The 19861-nt window shown below is 45.4% G+C and overlaps 1 long non-coding RNA gene across 1 annotated transcript in view; it reads right to left on the bottom strand.

The window, feature by feature from the left end:
- The window catches only part of LOC137327137 (uncharacterized), a 38719-nt gene extending 23631 nt beyond the window's left edge, over nt 1-15088 (bottom strand). The window contains exon 1 of the long non-coding RNA XR_010964371.1: nt 15027-15088. This is a non-coding gene — a long non-coding RNA (uncharacterized lncRNA). The remainder of the gene's footprint in view (nt 1-15026) is intronic.
- Between the last annotated feature and the right edge of the window lie 4773 nt (nt 15089-19861).

The following is a 19861-nucleotide window of genomic DNA, read 5'->3' as shown; positions in this document are numbered from 1 at the left end:
GTGGATGTGAAAATCCTGGAATCACTTTAGAAGCAACTAGATGCAGCAATGGGGGAAGTGCAAGGTTGTTTTGGATGGAGGAATTAAGATGGGCCAAATGGCCTTCATCGCCTATTAGTATCTTGTGACAAAGCTCCAGGCTCAGAGGCCTGTACACAAGGAAATGGCTGTGACATTGGTGGGGATCCTTAGGGAATTACTGAAGTCCAGAATTGTACCAAAACATTGGAGAGAAGATAAAAATAACATAACACCTATCTTTAAAACAGGGCATTAGGACTGTGCTGCAAATTACAAGCTGATGAGTCCGACAACCATCATGGGTGAGTGATAGTGGTAATCCAGAAGAAAGGTATTGTCAGTGTGAAGTTATCAGGGCAAGCCAGAGGGGAGGGGAATGGACAGATCAGATAGAAATACTGTACTCAGAGGGGAGGGGAATGGACAGATCAGATAGAAATACTGTACTCAGAGGGGAGGGGAATGGACAGATCAGATAGAAATACTGTACTCAGAGGGGAGGGGAATGGACAGATCAGATAGAAATACTGTACTCAGGGGAGGGGAATGGACAGATCAGATAGAAATACTGGACTCAGGGGAGGGGAATGGACAGATCAGATAGAAATACTGTACTCGGGGGAGGGGAATGGACAGATCAGATAGAAATACTGTACTCAGGAGAGGGGAAAAGGACAGATCAGATAGAAATACTGTACTCGGGGGAGGGGAATAGACAGATCAGATAGAAATACTGTACTCAGGAGAGGGGAAAAGGACAGATCAGATAGAAATACTGTACTCGGGGGAGGGGAAAAGACAGATCAGATAGAAATACTGTACTCAGGGGAGGGGAATGGACAGATCAGATAGAAATACTGTACTCAGAGGGGAGGGGAATGGACAGATCAGATAGAAATACTGTACTCAGAGGGGAGGGGAATAGACAGATCAGATAGAAATACTGTACTCAGAGGAGGGGAAAAGGACAGATCAGATAGAAATACTGTACTCAGGGGAGGGGAATAGACAGATCAGATAGAAATACTGTACTCAGAGGGGAGGGGAATGGACAGATCATATAGAAATACTGTACTCAGAGGAGGGGAATAGACAGATCAGATAGAAATATTGTACTCAGAGGGGAGGGGAATGGACAGATCAGATAGAAATACTGTACTCCGAGGAGGGGAATAGACAGATCAGATTGAAATACTGTACTCAGAGGAGGGGAAAAGGACAGATCAGATAGAAATACTGTACTCAGGGGAGGGGAATGGACAGATCAGATAGAAATACTGTACTCAGAGGGGAGGGGAATAGACAGATCAGATCGAAATTTTGTACTCAGAGGGGAGGGGAATGGACAGATCAGATAGAAATACTGTACTCAGAGGAGGGGAAAAGGACAGATCAGATAGAAATACTGTACTCAGAGGAGGGGAAAAGGACAGATCAGATAGAAATACTGTACTCAGGGGAGGGGAATGGACAGATCAGATAGAAATACTGTACTCAGAGGAGGGGAATGGACAGATCAGATAGAAATACTGTACTCAGAGGGGAGGGGAATGGACAGATCAGATAGAAATGCTGTACTCAGGGGAGGGGAATAGACAGATCAGATAGAAATACTGTACTCAGAGGAGGAGAAAAGGACAGATCAGATAGAAATACTGTACTCGGGGAGGGGAATGGACAGATCAGATAAAAATACTGTACTCAGGGGAGGGGAATGGACAGATCAGATAGAAATGCTGTACTCAGGGGAGGGGAATAGACAGATCAGATAGAAATGCTGTACTCAGGGGAGGGGAATGGACAGATCAGATAGAAATATTGTACTCAGAGGGGAGGGGAATGGACAGATCAGATCGAAATACTGTACTCGGGAGGGAACATAGGAACAGGAGTAGGCCATTCAGCCCCTCGTGCCTGCTCCGCCATTCGATAAGATCATGGCTGATCTGTGATCTAGCTCCATATACCTGCCTTTGGCCCGTATCCCCTAATACCTTTGGTTGCCAAAAAGCTATCTATCACACATTTAAATTTAGCAATTGAGCTAGTATCAATTGCCGTTTGCGGAAGAGAGTTCCAAACTTCTACAACCTACAGTAGAAATACTGTACTCAGGAGAGGGGAATAGACAGATCAGATAGAAATACTGTACTCAGGAGGGGAGGGGAATGGACAGATCAGATAGAAATACTGTACTCAGAGGAGGGGAATAGACAGATCAGATGGAAATACTGTACTCAGGAGGGGAGGGGAATGGACAGATCAGATAGAAATATTGTACTCAGAGGAGGGGAATGGACAGATCAGATAGAATTACTGTACTCAGAGGGGAGGGGAATAGACAGATCAGATGGAAATACTGTACTCAGAGGAGGGGAATGGACAGATCAGATAGAAATACTGTACAGAGAGGGGAGGGGAATAGACAGATCAGATAGAAATACTGTACTCAGAGGGGAGGGGAATAGACAGTCAGATAGAATTACTGTACTCAGAGGGGAGGGGAATAGACAGATCAGATAGAAATACTGTACTCAGAGGAGGGGAATGGACAGATCAGATAGAAATATTGTACTCAGAGGGGAGGGGAATGGACAGTCAGATAGAATTACTGTACTCAGAGGGGAGGGGAATAGACAGATCAGATAGAAATACTGTACTCAGAGGAGGGGAATAGACAGATCAGATAGAAATACTGTACTCAGAGGAGGGGAATAGACAGATCAGATCGAAATACTGTACTCAGAGGAGGGGAAAAGGACAGATCAGATAGAAATACTGTACTCAGGGGAGGGGAATGGACAGATCAGATAGAAATACTGTACTCAGGGGAGGGGAATAGACAGATCAGATCGAAATTTTGTACTCAGAGGGGAGGGGAATGGACAGATCAGATAGAAATACTGTACTCAGAGGAGGGGAATGGACAGATCAGATAGAAATACTGTACTCAGAGGGGAGGGGAATGGACAGATCAGATAGAAATGCTGTACTCAGGGGAGGGGAATAGACAGATCAGATAGAAATACTGTACTCAGAGGGGAGGGGAATGGACAGATCAGATAGAAATACTGTACTCAGAGGGGAGGGGAATAGACAGATCAGAGAGAAATACTGTACTCAGAGGGGAGGGGAATGGACAGATCAGATAGAAATACTGTACTCAGAGGGGAGGGGAATGGACAGATCAGATAGAAATGCTGTACTCAGGGGAGGAGAAAAGGACAGATCAGATAGAAATGCTGTACTCAGAGGGGAGGGGAATGGACAGATCAGATAGAAATACTGTACTCAGAGGGGAGGGGAATAGACAGATCAGATAGAAATACTGTACTCAGGGGAGGGGAATAGACAGATCAGATAGAAATACTGTACTCAGAGGAGGAGAAAAGGACAGATCAGATAGAAATACTGTACTCGGGGAGGGGAATGGACAGATCAGATAAAAATACTGTACTCAGGGGAGGGGAATAGACAGATCAGATAGAAATGCTGTACTCAGGGGAGGGGAATGGACAGATCAGATAGAAATATTGTACTCAGAGGAGGGGAATAGACAGATCAGATAGAAATACTGTACTCAGGGGAGGGGAATGGACAGATCAGATAGAAATACTGTACTCAGGGGAGGGGAATAGACAGATCAGATAGAAATGCTGTACTCGGGAGGGAACATAGGAACAGGAGTAGGCCATTCAGCCCCTCGTGCCTGCTCCGCCATTCGATAAGATCATGGCTGATCTGTGATCTAGCTCCATATACCTGCCTTTGGCCCGTATCCCCTAATACCTTTGGTTGCCAAAAAGCTATCTATCTCACATTTAAATTTAGCAATTGAGCTAGTATCAATTGCCGTTTGCGGAAGAGAGTTCCAAACTTCTACAACCTACAGTAGAAATACTGGACTCAGGAGAGGGTAATAGACAGATCAGATAGAAATACTGTACTCAGGAGGGGAGGGGAATGGACAGATCAGATAGAAATATTGTACTCAGGAGAGGGGAATAGACAGAACAGATAGAAATACTGTACTCAGAGGAGGGGAATAGACAGATCAGATAGAAATACTGTACTCAGAGGGGAGGGGAATGGACAGATCAGATAGAAATACTGTACTCCGAGGAGGGGAATAGACAGATCAGATTGAAATACTGTACTCAGAGGAGGGGAAAAGGACAGATCAGATAGAAATACTGTACTCAGGGGAGGGGAATGGACAGATCAGATAGAAATACTGTACTCAGAGGGGAGGGGAATAGACAGATCAGATCGAAATTTTGTACTCAGAGGGGAGGGGAATGGACAGATCAGATAGAAATACTGTACTCAGAGGAGGGGAAAAGGACAGATCAGATAGAAATACTGTACTCAGAGGAGGGGAAAAGGACAGATCAGATAGAAATACTGTACTCAGGGGAGGGGAATGGACAGATCAGATAGAAATACTGTACTCAGAGGAGGGGAATGGACAGATCAGATAGAAATACTGTACTCAGAGGGGAGGGGAATGGACAGATCAGATAGAAATGCTGTACTCAGGGGAGGGGAATAGACAGATCAGATAGAAATACTGTACTCAGAGGAGGAGAAAAGGACAGATCAGATAGAAATACTGTACTCGGGGAGGGGAATGGACAGATCAGATAAAAATACTGTACTCAGGGGAGGGGAATGGACAGATCAGATAGAAATGCTGTACTCAGGGGAGGGGAATAGACAGATCAGATAGAAATGCTGTACTCAGGGGAGGGGAATGGACAGATCAGATAGAAATATTGTACTCAGAGGGGAGGGGAATGGACAGATCAGATCGAAATACTGTACTCGGGAGGGAACATAGGAACAGGAGTAGGCCATTCAGCCCCTCGTGCCTGCTCCGCCATTCGATAAGATCATGGCTGATCTGTGATCTAGCTCCATATACCTGCCTTTGGCCCGTATCCCCTAATACCTTTGGTTGCCAAAAAGCTATCTATCACACATTTAAATTTAGCAATTGAGCTAGTATCAATTGCCGTTTGCGGAAGAGAGTTCCAAACTTCTACAACCTACAGTAGAAATACTGTACTCAGGAGAGGGGAATAGACAGATCAGATAGAAATACTGTACTCAGGAGGGGAGGGGAATGGACAGATCAGATAGAAATACTGTACTCAGAGGAGGGGAATAGACAGATCAGATGGAAATACTGTACTCAGGAGGGGAGGGGAATGGACAGATCAGATAGAAATATTGTACTCAGAGGAGGGGAATGGACAGATCAGATAGAATTACTGTACTCAGAGGGGAGGGGAATAGACAGATCAGATGGAAATACTGTACTCAGAGGAGGGGAATGGACAGATCAGATAGAAATACTGTACAGAGAGGGGAGGGGAATAGACAGATCAGATAGAAATACTGTACTCAGAGGGGAGGGGAATAGACAGTCAGATAGAATTACTGTACTCAGAGGGGAGGGGAATAGACAGATCAGATAGAAATACTGTACTCAGAGGAGGGGAATGGACAGATCAGATAGAAATATTGTACTCAGAGGGGAGGGGAATGGACAGTCAGATAGAATTACTGTACTCAGAGGGGAGGGGAATAGACAGATCAGATAGAAATACTGTACTCAGAGGAGGGGAATAGACAGATCAGATAGAAATACTGTACTCAGAGGAGGGGAATAGACAGATCAGATCGAAATACTGTACTCAGAGGAGGGGAAAAGGACAGATCAGATAGAAATACTGTACTCAGGGGAGGGGAATGGACAGATCAGATAGAAATACTGTACTCAGGGGAGGGGAATAGACAGATCAGATCGAAATTTTGTACTCAGAGGGGAGGGGAATGGACAGATCAGATAGAAATACTGTACTCAGAGGAGGGGAATGGACAGATCAGATAGAAATACTGTACTCAGAGGGGAGGGGAATGGACAGATCAGATAGAAATGCTGTACTCAGGGGAGGGGAATAGACAGATCAGATAGAAATACTGTACTCAGAGGGGAGGGGAATGGACAGATCAGATAGAAATACTGTACTCAGAGGGGAGGGGAATAGACAGATCAGAGAGAAATACTGTACTCAGAGGGGAGGGGAATGGACAGATCAGATAGAAATACTGTACTCAGAGGGGAGGGGAATGGACAGATCAGATAGAAATGCTGTACTCAGGGGAGGAGAAAAGGACAGATCAGATAGAAATGCTGTACTCAGAGGGGAGGGGAATGGACAGATCAGATAGAAATACTGTACTCAGAGGGGAGGGGAATAGACAGATCAGATAGAAATACTGTACTCAGGGGAGGGGAATAGACAGATCAGATAGAAATACTGTACTCAGAGGAGGAGAAAAGGACAGATCAGATAGAAATACTGTACTCGGGGAGGGGAATGGACAGATCAGATAAAAATACTGTACTCAGGGGAGGGGAATAGACAGATCAGATAGAAATGCTGTACTCAGGGGAGGGGAATGGACAGATCAGATAGAAATATTGTACTCAGAGGAGGGGAATAGACAGATCAGATAGAAATACTGTACTCAGGGGAGGGGAATGGACAGATCAGATAGAAATACTGTACTCAGGGGAGGGGAATAGACAGATCAGATAGAAATGCTGTACTCGGGAGGGAACATAGGAACAGGAGTAGGCCATTCAGCCCCTCGTGCCTGCTCCGCCATTCGATAAGATCATGGCTGATCTGTGATCTAGCTCCATATACCTGCCTTTGGCCCGTATCCCCTAATACCTTTGGTTGCCAAAAAGCTATCTATCTCACATTTAAATTTAGCAATTGAGCTAGTATCAATTGCCGTTTGCGGAAGAGAGTTCCAAACTTCTACAACCTACAGTAGAAATACTGGACTCAGGAGAGGGTAATAGACAGATCAGATAGAAATACTGTACTCAGGAGGGGAGGGGAATGGACAGATCAGATAGAAATATTGTACTCAGGAGAGGGGAATAGACAGAACAGATAGAAATACTGTACTCAGAGGAGGGGAATAGACAGATCAGATAGAAATACTGTACTCAGGAGGGGAGGGGAATAGACAGATCAGATAGAAATACTGTACTCAGGAGGGGAGGGGAATGGACAGATCAGATAGAAATACTGTACTCAGGAGAGGGGAATAGACAGAACAGATAGAAATACTGTACTCAGAGGAGGGGAATACACAGATCAGATAGAAATACTGTACTCAGAGGAGGGGAATGGACAGATCAGATAGAAATATTGTACTCAGAGGAGGGGAATGGACAGATCAGATAGAATTACTGTACTCAGAGGGGAGGGGAATAGACAGATCAGATGGAAATACTGTACTCAGGAGGGGAGGGGAATGGACAGATCAGATAGAAATACTGTACTCAGAGGAGGGGAATACACAGATCAGATAGAAATACTGTACTCAGAGGAGGGGAATAGACAGATCAGATAGAAATACTGTACTCAGGAGGGGAGGGGAATGGACAGATCAGATAGAAATATTGTACTCAGGAGAGGGGAATAGACAGAACAGATAGAAATACTGTACTCAGAGGAGGGGAATAGACAGATCAGATAGAAATACTGTACTCAGGAGGGGAGGGGAATAGACAGATCAGATAGAAATACTGTACTCAGGAGGGGAGGGGAATGGACAGATCAGATAGAAATACTGTACTCAGGAGAGGGGAATAGACAGAACAGATAGAAATACTGTACTCAGAGGAGGGGAATACACAGATCAGATAGAAATACTGTACTCAGAGGAGGGGAATAGACAGATCAGATAGAAATACTGTACTCAGGAGGGGAGGGGAATGGACAGATCAGATAGAAATATTGTACTCAGAGGAGGGGAATGGACAGATCAGATAGAATTACTGTACTCAGAGGGGAGGGGAATAGACAGATCAGATGGAAATACTGTACTCAGAGGAGGGGAATAGACAGAGCAGATAGAAATACTGTACTCAGGAGGGGAGGGGAATGGACAGATCAGATAGAAATATTGTACTCAGAGGAGGGGAATGGACAGATCAGATAGAATTACTGTACTCAGAGGGGAGGGGAATAGACAGATCAGATGGAAATACTGTACTCAGAGGAGGGGAATGGACAGATCAGATGGAAATACTGTACTCAGAGGGGAGGGGAATAGACAGTCAGATAGAATTACTGTATTCAGAGGAGGGGAATAGACAGATCAGATAGAAATACTGTACAGAGAGGGGAGGGGAATAGACAGTCAGATAGAATTACTGTACTCAGAGGAGGGGAATGGACAGATCAGATGGAAATACTGTACTCAGAGGGGAGGGGAATAGACAGTCAGATAGAATTACTGTACTCAGAGGAGGGGAATAGACAGATCAGATAGAAATACTGTATGGAGAGGGGAGGGGAATAGACAGATCAGATAGAAATACTGTACTCAGAGGGGAGGGGAATAGACAGATAGAATTACTGTACTCAGAGGGGAGGGGAATAGACAGATCAGATAGAATTACTGTACTCAGAGGAGGGGAATGGACAGATCAGATAGAATTACTGTACTCAGGGGAGGGGAATAGACAGATCAGATAGAAATACTGTACTCAGGGGAGGGGAATAGACAGATCAGATAGAATTACTGTACTCAGGGGAGGGGAATAGACAGATCAGATAGAAATACTGTACTCAGGGGAGGGGAATAGACAGATCAGATAGAAATACTGTACTCAGGAGGGGAGGGGAATAGACAGATAGAAATACTGTACTCAGGAGGGGAACAGACAGATCAGATAGAAATACTGTACTCAGAGGAGGGGAATGGACAGATCAGATAGAAATACTGTACTCAGAAGAGGGGAATAGACAGATCAGATAGAATTACTGTACTCAGGGGAGGGTAATAGACAGATCAGATAGAAATACTGTACTCAGGGGAGGGGAATAGACAGATCAGATAGAAATACTGTACTCAGGAGGGGAGGGGAATAGACAGATAGAAATGCTGTACTCAGGAGGGGAACAGACAGATCAGATAGAAATACTGTACTCAGGGGAGGGAAATAGACAGATCAGATAGAAATACTGTACTCAGGGGAGGGGAATAGACAGATCAGATAGAAATACTGTACTCAGGGGAGGGGAATAGACAGATCAGATAGAAATACTGTACTCAGGAGGGGAGGGGAATAGACAGATAGAAATACTGTACTCAGGAGGGGAACAGACAGATCAGATAGAAATACTGTACTCAGGGGAGGGGAATAGACAGATCAGATAGAAATACTGTACTCAGGGGAGGGGAATAGACAGATCAGATAGAAACACTGTACTCAGAGGAGGGGAACAGACAGATCAGATAGAAATACTGTACTCAGAGGAGGGGAACAGACAGATCAGATAGAAATACTGTACTCAGGGGAGGGGAATAGACAGATCAGATAGAAATACTGTACTCAGGGGTGGGGAATAGACAGATCAGATAGAAACACTGTACTCAGAGGAGGGGAACAGACAGATCAGATAGAAATACTGTACTCAGGGGAGGGGAATAGACAGATCAGATAGAAATACTGTACTCAGAAGGGGAATAGACAGATCAGATAGAAATACTGTACTCAGGGGAGGGGAATGGACACATCAGATAGAAATACTGTACTCAGGGGAGGGGAATAGACAGATCAGATAGAAACACTGTACTCAGAGGGGAGGGGAATAGACAGTCAGATAGAATTACTGTACTCAGAGGGGAGGGGAATAGACAGATCAGATAGAAATACTGTACTCAGAGGAGGGTAATGGACAGATCAGATAGAAATACTGTACTCAGAGGAGGGGAATAGACAGATCAGATCGAAATACTGTACTCAGAGGAGGGGAAAAGGACAGATCAGATAGAAATACTGTACTCAGGGGAGGGGAATGGACAGATCAGATAGCAATACTGTACTCAGGGGAGGGGAATAGACAGATCAGATCGAAATTTTGTACTCAGAGGGGAGGGGAATGGACAGATCAGATAGAAATACTGTACTCAGAGGAGGGGAATGGACAGATCAGATAGAAATACTGTACTCAGAGGGGAGGGGAATGGACAGATCAGATAGAAATGCTGTACTCAGGGGAGGGGAATAGACAGATCAGATAGAAATACTGTACTCAGAGGAGGAGAAAAGGACAGATCAGATAGAAATACTGTACTCGGGGAGGGGAATGGACAGATCAGATAAAAATACTGTACTCAGGGGAGGGGAATAGACAGATCAGATAGAAATGCTGTACTCAGGGGAGGGGAATGGACAGATCAGATAGAAATATTGTACTCAGAGGAGGGGAATAGACAGATCAGATAGAAATACTGTACTCAGGGGAGGGGAATGGACAGATCAGATAGAAATACTGTACTCAGGGGAGGGGAATAGACAGATCAGATAGAAATGCTGTACTCAGGGGAGGGGAATGGACAGATCAGATAGAAATACTGTACTCAGAGGAGGGGAATAGACAGATCAGATAGAAATACTGTACTCAGAGGAGGGGAATTGACAGATCAGATCGAAATACTGTACTCGGGAGGGAACATAGGAACAGGAGTAGGCCATTCAGCCCCTCGTGCCTGCTCCGCCATTCGATAAGATCATGGCTGATCTGTGATCTAGCTCCATATACCTGCCTTTGGCCCGTATCCCCTAATACCTTTGGTTGCCAAAAAGCTATCTATCTCACATTTAAATTTAGCAATTGAGCTAGTATCAATTGCCGTTTGCGGAAGAGAGTTCCAAACTTCTACAACCTACAGTAGAAATACTGGACTCAGGAGAGGGGAATAGACAGATCAGATAGAAATACTGTACTCAGGAGGGGAGGGGAATAGACAGATCAGATAGAAATACTGTACTCAGAGGAGGGGAATAGACAGATCAGATAGAAATACTGTACTCAGAGGAGGGGAATAGACAGATCAGATCGAAATACTGTACTCAGAGGAGGGGAATAGACAGATCAGATAGAAATACTGTACTCAGAGGAGGGGAATAGACAGATCAGATAGAAATATTGTACTCAGAGGAGGGGAATAGACAGATCAGATAGAAATACTGTACTCAGAGGAGGGGAATAGACAGATCAGATAGAAATACTGTACTCAGGGGAGGGGAATAGACAGATCAGATAGAAATACTGTACTCAGGGGAGGGGAATAGACAGATCAGATAGAAACACTGTACTCAGAGGAGGGGAACAGACAGATCAGATAGAAATACTGTACTCAGAGGAGGGGAACAGACAGATCAGATAGAAATACTGTACTCAGGGGAGGGGAATAGACAGATCAGATAGAAATACTGTACTCAGGGGTGGGGAATAGACAGATCAGATAGAAACACTGTACTCAGAGGAGGGGAACAGACAGATCAGATAGAAATACTGTACTCAGGGGAGGGGAATAGACAGATCAGATAGAAATACTGTACTCAGAAGGGGAATAGACAGATCAGATAGAAATACTGTACTCAGGGGAGGGGAAAAGGACAGATCAGATAGAAATACTGTACTCAGGGGAGGGGAATGGACAGATCAGATAGAAACACTGTACTCAGAGGGGAGGGGAATAGACAGTCAGATAGAATTACTGTACTCAGAGGGGAGGGGAATAGACAGATCAGATAGAAATACTGTACTCAGAGGAGGGTAATGGACAGATCAGATAGAAATACTGTACTCAGAGGAGGGGAATAGACAGATCAGATCGAAATACTGTACTCAGAGGAGGGGAAAAGGACAGATCAGATAGAAATACTGTACTCAGGGGAGGGGAATGGACAGATCAGATAGCAATACTGTACTCAGGGGAGGGGAATAGACAGATCAGATCGAAATTTTGTACTCAGAGGGGAGGGGAATGGACAGATCAGATAGAAATACTGTACTCAGAGGAGGGGAATGGACAGATCAGATAGAAATACTGTACTCAGAGGGGAGGGGAATGGACAGATCAGATAGAAATGCTGTACTCAGGGGAGGGGAATAGACAGATCAGATAGAAATACTGTACTCAGAGGAGGAGAAAAGGACAGATCAGATAGAAATACTGTACTCGGGGAGGGGAATGGACAGATCAGATAAAAATACTGTACTCAGGGGAGGGGAATAGACAGATCAGATAGAAATGCTGTACTCAGGGGAGGGGAATGGACAGATCAGATAGAAATATTGTACTCAGAGGAGGGGAATAGACAGATCAGATAGAAATACTGTACTCAGGGGAGGGGAATGGACAGATCAGATAGAAATACTGTACTCAGGGGAGGGGAATAGACAGATCAGATAGAAATGCTGTACTCAGGGGAGGGGAATGGACAGATCAGATAGAAATACTGTACTCAGAGGAGGGGAATAGACAGATCAGATAGAAATACTGTACTCAGAGGAGGGGAATTGACAGATCAGATCGAAATACTGTACTCGGGAGGGAACATAGGAACAGGAGTAGGCCATTCAGCCCCTCGTGCCTGCTCCGCCATTCGATAAGATCATGGCTGATCTGTGATCTAGCTCCATATACCTGCCTTTGGCCCGTATCCCCTAATACCTTTGGTTGCCAAAAAGCTATCTATCTCACATTTAAATTTAGCAATTGAGCTAGTATCAATTGCCGTTTGCGGAAGAGAGTTCCAAACTTCTACAACCTACAGTAGAAATACTGGACTCAGGAGAGGGGAATAGACAGATCAGATAGAAATACTGTACTCAGGAGGGGAGGGGAATAGACAGATCAGATAGAAATACTGTACTCAGAGGAGGGGAATAGACAGATCAGATAGAAATACTGTACTCAGAGGAGGGGAATAGACAGATCAGATCGAAATACTGTACTCAGAGGAGGGGAATAGACAGATCAGATAGAAATACTGTACTCAGAGGAGGGGAATAGACAGATCAGATAGAAATATTGTACTCAGAGGAGGGGAATAGACAGATCAGATAGAAATACTGTACTCAGAGGAGGGGAATAGACAGATCAGATAGAAATACTGTACTCAGAGGAGGGGAATAGACAGATCAGATCGAAATACTGTACTCAGAGGAGGGGAATAGACAGATCAGATAGAAATACTGTACTCAGGAGGGGAGGGGAATGGACAGATCAGATAGAAATATTGTACTCAGAGGAGGGGAATGGACAGATCAGATAGAATTACTGTACTCAGAGGGGAGGGGAATAGACAGATCAGATGGAAATACTGTACTCAGAGGAGGGGAATAGACAGATCAGATGGAAATATTGTACTCAGAGGGGAGGGGAATAGACAGTCAGATAGAATTACTGTACTCAGAGGAGGGGAATAGACAGATCAGATAGAAATACTGTACGGAGAGGGGAGGGGAATAGACAGATCAGATAGAAATACTGTACTCAGAGGGGAGGGGAATAGACAGATAGAATTACTGTACTCAGAGGGGAGGGGAATAGACAGATCAGATAGAATTACTGTACTCAGGAGGGGAATGGACAGATCAGATATAATTACTGTACTCAGGGGAGGGGAATAGACAGATCAGATAGAAATACTGTACTCAGGGGAGGGGAATAGACAGATCAGATAGAATTACTGTACTCAGGGGAGGGGAATAGACAGATCAGATCGAAATACTGTACTCAGGGGAGGGGAATAGACAGATCAGATAGAAATACTGTACTCAGGAGGGGAGGGGAATAGACAGATAGAAATACTGTACTCAGGAGGGGAACAGACAGATCAGATAGAAATACTGTACTCAGAGGAGGGGAATGGACAGATCAGATAGAAATACTGTACTCAGAGGAGGGGAATAGACAGATCAGATAGAATTACTGTACTCAGGGGAGGGGAATAGACAGATCAGATAGAAATACTGTACTCAGGGGAGGGGAATAGACAGATCAGATAGAAATACTGTACTCAGGAGGGGAGGGGAATAGACAGATAGAAATACTGTACTCAGGAGGGGAACAGACAGATCAGATAGAAATACTGTACTCAGGGGAGGGGAATAGACAGATCAGATAGAAATACTGTACTCAGGGGAGGGGAATAGACAGATCAGATAGAAACACTGTACTCAGAGGAGGGGAACAGACAGATCAGATAGAAATACTGTACTCAGAGGAGGGGAACAGACAGATCAGATAGAAATACTGTACTCAGGGGAGGGGAATAGACAGATCAGATAGAAATACTGTACTCAGGGGAGGGGAATAGACAGATCAGATAGAAACACTGTACTCAGAGGAGGGGAACAGACAGATCAGATAGAAATACTGTACTCAGAGGAGGGGAACAGACAGATCAGATAGAAATACTGTACTCAGGGGAGGGGAATAGACAGATCAGATAGAAATACTGTACTCAGAAGGGGAATAGACAGATCAGATAGAAATACTGTGCACATGGGGGAGAGGAATATTTGGAATCAACTGCCAGGTTGATAGTCAAGTCTGATACCCTCATGGTCCTATATTCTCTGAAGTTTAGAAGAATGAGAAGTGATCTCATTGAAACGTACAAGGTTCTGAGAGGGTTTGACTGGGTGGATGCTGAGAGGCTGTTTCCCCTGGCTGGAGAATCTAGAACTAGGGGGCATAGTCTCAGAATAAGGGGTCGGCCATTTAGGACTCAGAAGTGGAGAAACTTCTTCACTCAGAGGGTTGTGAATCTTTGGAATTCTCTACCCCAGAGGGCTGTAGGTGCTCAGTCATTGCTCTTTTCAGGAACTAGTGTTTGGAAGCAGTGTCCGTTGTTCCATAGTACCAGAATCAGTGGTTTGCAGCACTACCACATACACCCGGCTTGGGGCCCATTTGAAAGATCTGGAGAAGGAGATGCTTGAAAAATATTGCAACTGTAGGAAAACTGGAAATCAGCAGTCGACAGCCAGAGCAAACAATGTTACTGGGCAATCCCTGAGAAAGTGAAGAGCAACTGCAGAAATGATTCCGATATGAGCGCACTGCTTTAAGTCTGTCAGTGCAGACTCCACACCATCACTCACTGGATCATGTTAAAATCGGCGGTACAGATCACTGTTGCGCACTGGTTTTCTTTCGATGACGTCTCTGAGCTATCACCTAGAGGGAGACAGGTAACAAACATGACAGGAATTACCTGGAGATCTTGGTTTAAAACATTTATTAACTTAAAGTCATACAAATCATTGTGCTATGGAATTTTTGTAGCGATCATGAAAACTTTCTTTTATAAACATTACATTAAAGTGCGACACTACTGTAACATCCAAACTCAAATAACATTTGCAATCAATACATTATCGTTACAGTTTATACTTTAAATCAATATTTATGATGCAAATTGGTTTGCAGCAATACTGAAGAATTTTACAAATAACAGCAAGCTGCGAGTGCCAAGAACACCCTGATGAAAATAAATAAAGGTAACAGGAGATTTTCCACCTCAGCAATTCTGGCAGCTCGGAAACTTGCGCGCCCCGAGCCATCATTTTCCGCCCATTAATGGCTCCTGTTGCTTATCCTAACTGCAATTACAGTCCACTTACACCGCACATGGGAATCCATTCATGCCGGGCCATTTCCCGTCACCGTTTTCCATCACCATCGGAGTCAATGATAAAAGGCATCACTTACAATGTTTTGAGCACTCTGGCTATTTCCAGCAATTTAATAAACTCTTCGCACCTCGTTAAAGTGCGATTACCTCAATTACTTAATACTTTCTATTTACCGTTTTAAAAGCTCTACTGATTTCAGGCAAATTGAAGTGTTAATTAAATGCCCTTCAGCTTGTACCTGCTAACTGTTCACCTGGTTTGTAGGAGATGAGTGCCTCAGTACTACAGTGGAGTCCTACATAGAATCATACAGCACAGGAGGTGGACATTTGGCCCATTGGACCTGTGCCAGCTCTTTGAAAGAGCTGTCCGATTAGTCCCACTCCCCCTGCACTTTCCCCATAACCCTGCAAATTTTTCCTTTTCAACTATTTATCCAATTCCCTTTTGAAAGTCACCATTGAATTTGCATCCACCGCCCTTTCAGGATGTGCATTCCAGATCATAACAACTCGCTGTGTAAAAAAAATTCTCTGCTCCAAGGAGAACAACTGCAGTTTCTCCAGTCTCTCCACGTAACTGAAGTCTTTCATACCTAGTACCATTCTAGTAAATCTACTCTGCACCCTAAGGCCTCGACATCCTTCCTAAAGTGTGGTGCCCAGAATTGGACACAATACTCCAGCTGGGGCCCAACCAGTGTTTTATAAAGGTTTAGCATAACTTCCTTGCTTTTGTACTCTATGCCTCTATTTATAAAGCCAAGGATCCTGTCTGCTTTTTTACAGCCTTCTCAACTTGACCTGCCACCTTCACAGATTTGTGTACATACACCCCCAAGTCTCTCTGTTCCTGCACCCCCTTTAAAATTGTATCATTGCCACTGTTTGTATCAGGAGTGTGGCGAAATACTGGCTGAGCGACAGGAGCTACTCATTGTAGAGGCTCGAGTTTTATTGTCCTGAATCTCCTCTTTAGGATATTGATGACTGTTAGTGTTTCCGGAAAATTGTGCCACGAAGAAATTTTGGGCCAAGTACTAAAGCACAACTGACACTGTCTTTATTCTGCACTTCTCGGTTTGATCATCCATCCAGTATAGCGGGCAAAGCACTTTAGTACCAGCTGTAAGCTGTGGGGAATGTACTCACAGTTCTGTATTTCATTCATCTCCAAAACAGAAATTAGAATGAGACGGAGTACAGGTTACAAATTGATTCGTTTGAGGAAAGCCCTTCAGCCTATTTTAAAAATTATTATTCATTCTTGGGATGTGGGTGTTGCTGGCAAGGCCGGCATTTATTGCCCATCCCTAGTTATCTTTGAGAAGGTGGTGATGAGCCTTCTACTTGAACCACTGCAATCCGTGTGATGAAGGTGCTCCCACAATACTGTTGGGTAATGAGTTCCAGGATCTTGACCCAGGAATGATGAAGGAAAGGCGATGTTACTGGACTAGCAATCCAGAGGCCTGGACTAATAATATGGAGACATGAGTTAAAATCCCGCCACGGCAGCTGGGGTATTTAAATTCAGTTAATTAAATAAAATCTGGAATAAAAAAGCTAGTATCAGTAATGGTGACCATGAAACTACTGGATTGTCATAAAAATCCGTCTGGTTCACTAATGTCCTTTAGGGAAGGAAACTTGCTGTCCTTACCAGGTCTGGCCTAAATGTGACTCCAGACCCATAGCAATGTGGTTAATTCTTAACTACCCTCTGAAATGCAACTGCACTCAGTTGTACAATCCTGCTGCAAATGCGGTTCAAGAAGGCGGCTCACCACCACCTTCTCAAGGGCAATTAGGGATGGGTAATAAATGCTGGCCTTGCCAGTGACACCCACATTCAATAAATGAATAAAAAAAGGCGTGACTTGAAAGGGAATTTGGAGATGACGGTGTTCCCATGTGCCTGCTGTCCTTGTCCCCCTAGGCGGTGGAGGTCGGAGGTCACGGGTCACATGTGCTTCCAAAGAAGCTTTCCAAATGACCAACTCTACTGCTTTCCCATTGCAGCATCGAGTGGGCAGTCTTTCGAGTCCTAGACTCAATCACTCTTCCAGGTAACATGTTCCAGCTGTCAATCACCCTCAGTATAAATATTTCCGGACGTGTGTCTTCAACTTGCTGTTTACCACCCTGAGCCGATGTCCACTTCTCCAGCTGTCCTGGCAGATCCAAGTGCATGGTTTCAGGTTTACTTTCTCTATCCCACTCACTATCTTTTACTGCAGAGCGGTTAATGTTAAGTTTTCTCAGTGTGCCTTTTCTTATTAAACCAATAATGAGACATTGGGTTGCCCCAGTGTCATCAAAGAAATACCAAACAAAAGTGCCCCTTTTTAGAGGGGCGCAACTAACAAAGAACGAAACCATAAAAAAAAGGAAATTTATAAAATTAAATAATAATATTATCACTGATGTCCACTACTCATTCCAGTCCCTGCGGTCCCCACCGGTCGTGGAAAGCCTCAAGTGTACCGGCGGACACCGCATGCTCCTTCTCCATGGCCACCCAGGCACGGAGAATGCAGCAGAGGAGAAGCAGACTGTCGGAACGACCGCTCCCACGGGCCTTGTCCAACCTGGATCTGTAGATTACCTTGGCCAGGTCCAGGAGCAGACCCATGAAGAGGTCCTCGGACTTGCTCACCCCCCCACCGCCCGGGTGGCGTGGGACCAAATCGGAGCCAGAAATTGAGGAGCAGCCCCTTCAAATAGTGCAACAGGGGCTGCAAAAATTACAGACAGCCTGGCAGTCCGTAAAATGACTTAAAAACCTATTGGACAGTACTGGTCCATGCAACACTCTCCACCCCAGATCCCCAATGGTGCAGGAGAGGACTCCCGCTTAGAGAGCCTCCCATTGGGTCCCCTGCCTCCGTTGGACGGCAAGACGGCCGGACGGAGGGTGAGGGTGAGGAAGTTGAGAATGCAGGAGCAGCCTGTACAGGAAATCCCTCCACGCAGAGTGACATGGCACGGAGGGAATTTCCGAGATGGCTCAAATTCCCGAGAGGTTTCACGGCCTCGTGCTGATGAGTATTTGTTCCAAACAAGGTAAGATCGGATGGGATCGCTCCACACACTTGAGCCTCCTCGACACACCTGGTGGAGTCAGGGCTTTTAGCTTCTCGATGGCTTTGGCCGCGTACCGGACATAGCGCCAGGACATCCGTTCTGCCAATGCCGCTGGCGCCATCCAGCCCGCTCCTCCACCATCCAGAACATCTCTGACTCTGGTTATCTTGGCTGCCAGGGCCCTCCCCTCCGTCAGCCACGTGTTGCCGAAGCCGATTAAGTGGAGGTGTGGGTTCCTGAGTAACGGCTCCCTTAGGATGGCTGCCACCCCTGATGGGGGAAGAGCTCCGGCTGGAGGCAACCATGTTCGACCCTGATTAGATCCCAGTCCAAGACAGGCAGCTCCTGCAAGGACACACGGAGACCTAACAACTTACAAACAGGAACTGCGTGATATAATTCAGGCTGTGCAATTTGCGGAGAAATACGTCACCATCGCACACCATCGGGGAGGATCCTCAACGTACAGGCACCTCTGCAGGGTCTGAAGACGGAAAGTCATAACCCGGGTGTGAAGGCACAGGACCACACCAGAGACCCAGTACATCCTTTTGTCCCAGATGTCATCGATGAGCTTCCTCTGAATCTTAATAACAAATTCAGGGGGAGGGATCAAAGTGACCAACTGGTACCATAACATTGCAGCTACCAGCTGGTTTATGACCAGCACTCGACCCCTGTAGGATAACACTCGGAGCAGTCCTGTCTAGTTCCCTAGGCGAGCGATGACTTTGGTCTCCAGCTCTTGCCAGTTCACTGGCCAGGCTTCCTCAGCAGGGCTAAGGTAGATTCCTTGGTACCGGAGGTGAGCGGTGATCCAGGCAAAGGGCTGGAGCTCCTCCGGCAGGGAGTCCGCCAGCCACTGACCCACCAGGAGTCCAGAACATTTATCCCAGTTGATCTTTGCAGAGGACGCAGCAGAGTACACTCTCTGGCCCTCTCGCAAACTCCTCATGTCAGCGGGATCCGTGACCATGAGGAGCACGTCACCGGCATAAGCCGAAAGGACGACCTCCACGCCCGGTTCGTGCAGAGCCAGTCCCGACAACCTCCTTCACAAGAGGCGCAGGAAAGGCTCCGCACAGGTGTATAATTGGCTGATCATGCGGCTTCCCTGACGCACTCCTCTCCCAAAACGAGGTGGGGAGGGTGGGCGCCAAAGATCTGTTAACTTAGTTGGACACTCCACGGCAGCACACAGACGTCAGATACGGG

The sequence above is a fragment of the Heptranchias perlo genome, chromosome 11, assembly GCF_035084215.1.
Source record: "Heptranchias perlo isolate sHepPer1 chromosome 11, sHepPer1.hap1, whole genome shotgun sequence".
In the NCBI taxonomy this organism is placed as follows: Eukaryota; Metazoa; Chordata; class Chondrichthyes; order Hexanchiformes; family Hexanchidae; genus Heptranchias; species Heptranchias perlo.
Note: the sequence above shows the minus strand (reverse complement) of the source record. Positions and strands in the feature narration are given on the sequence as shown.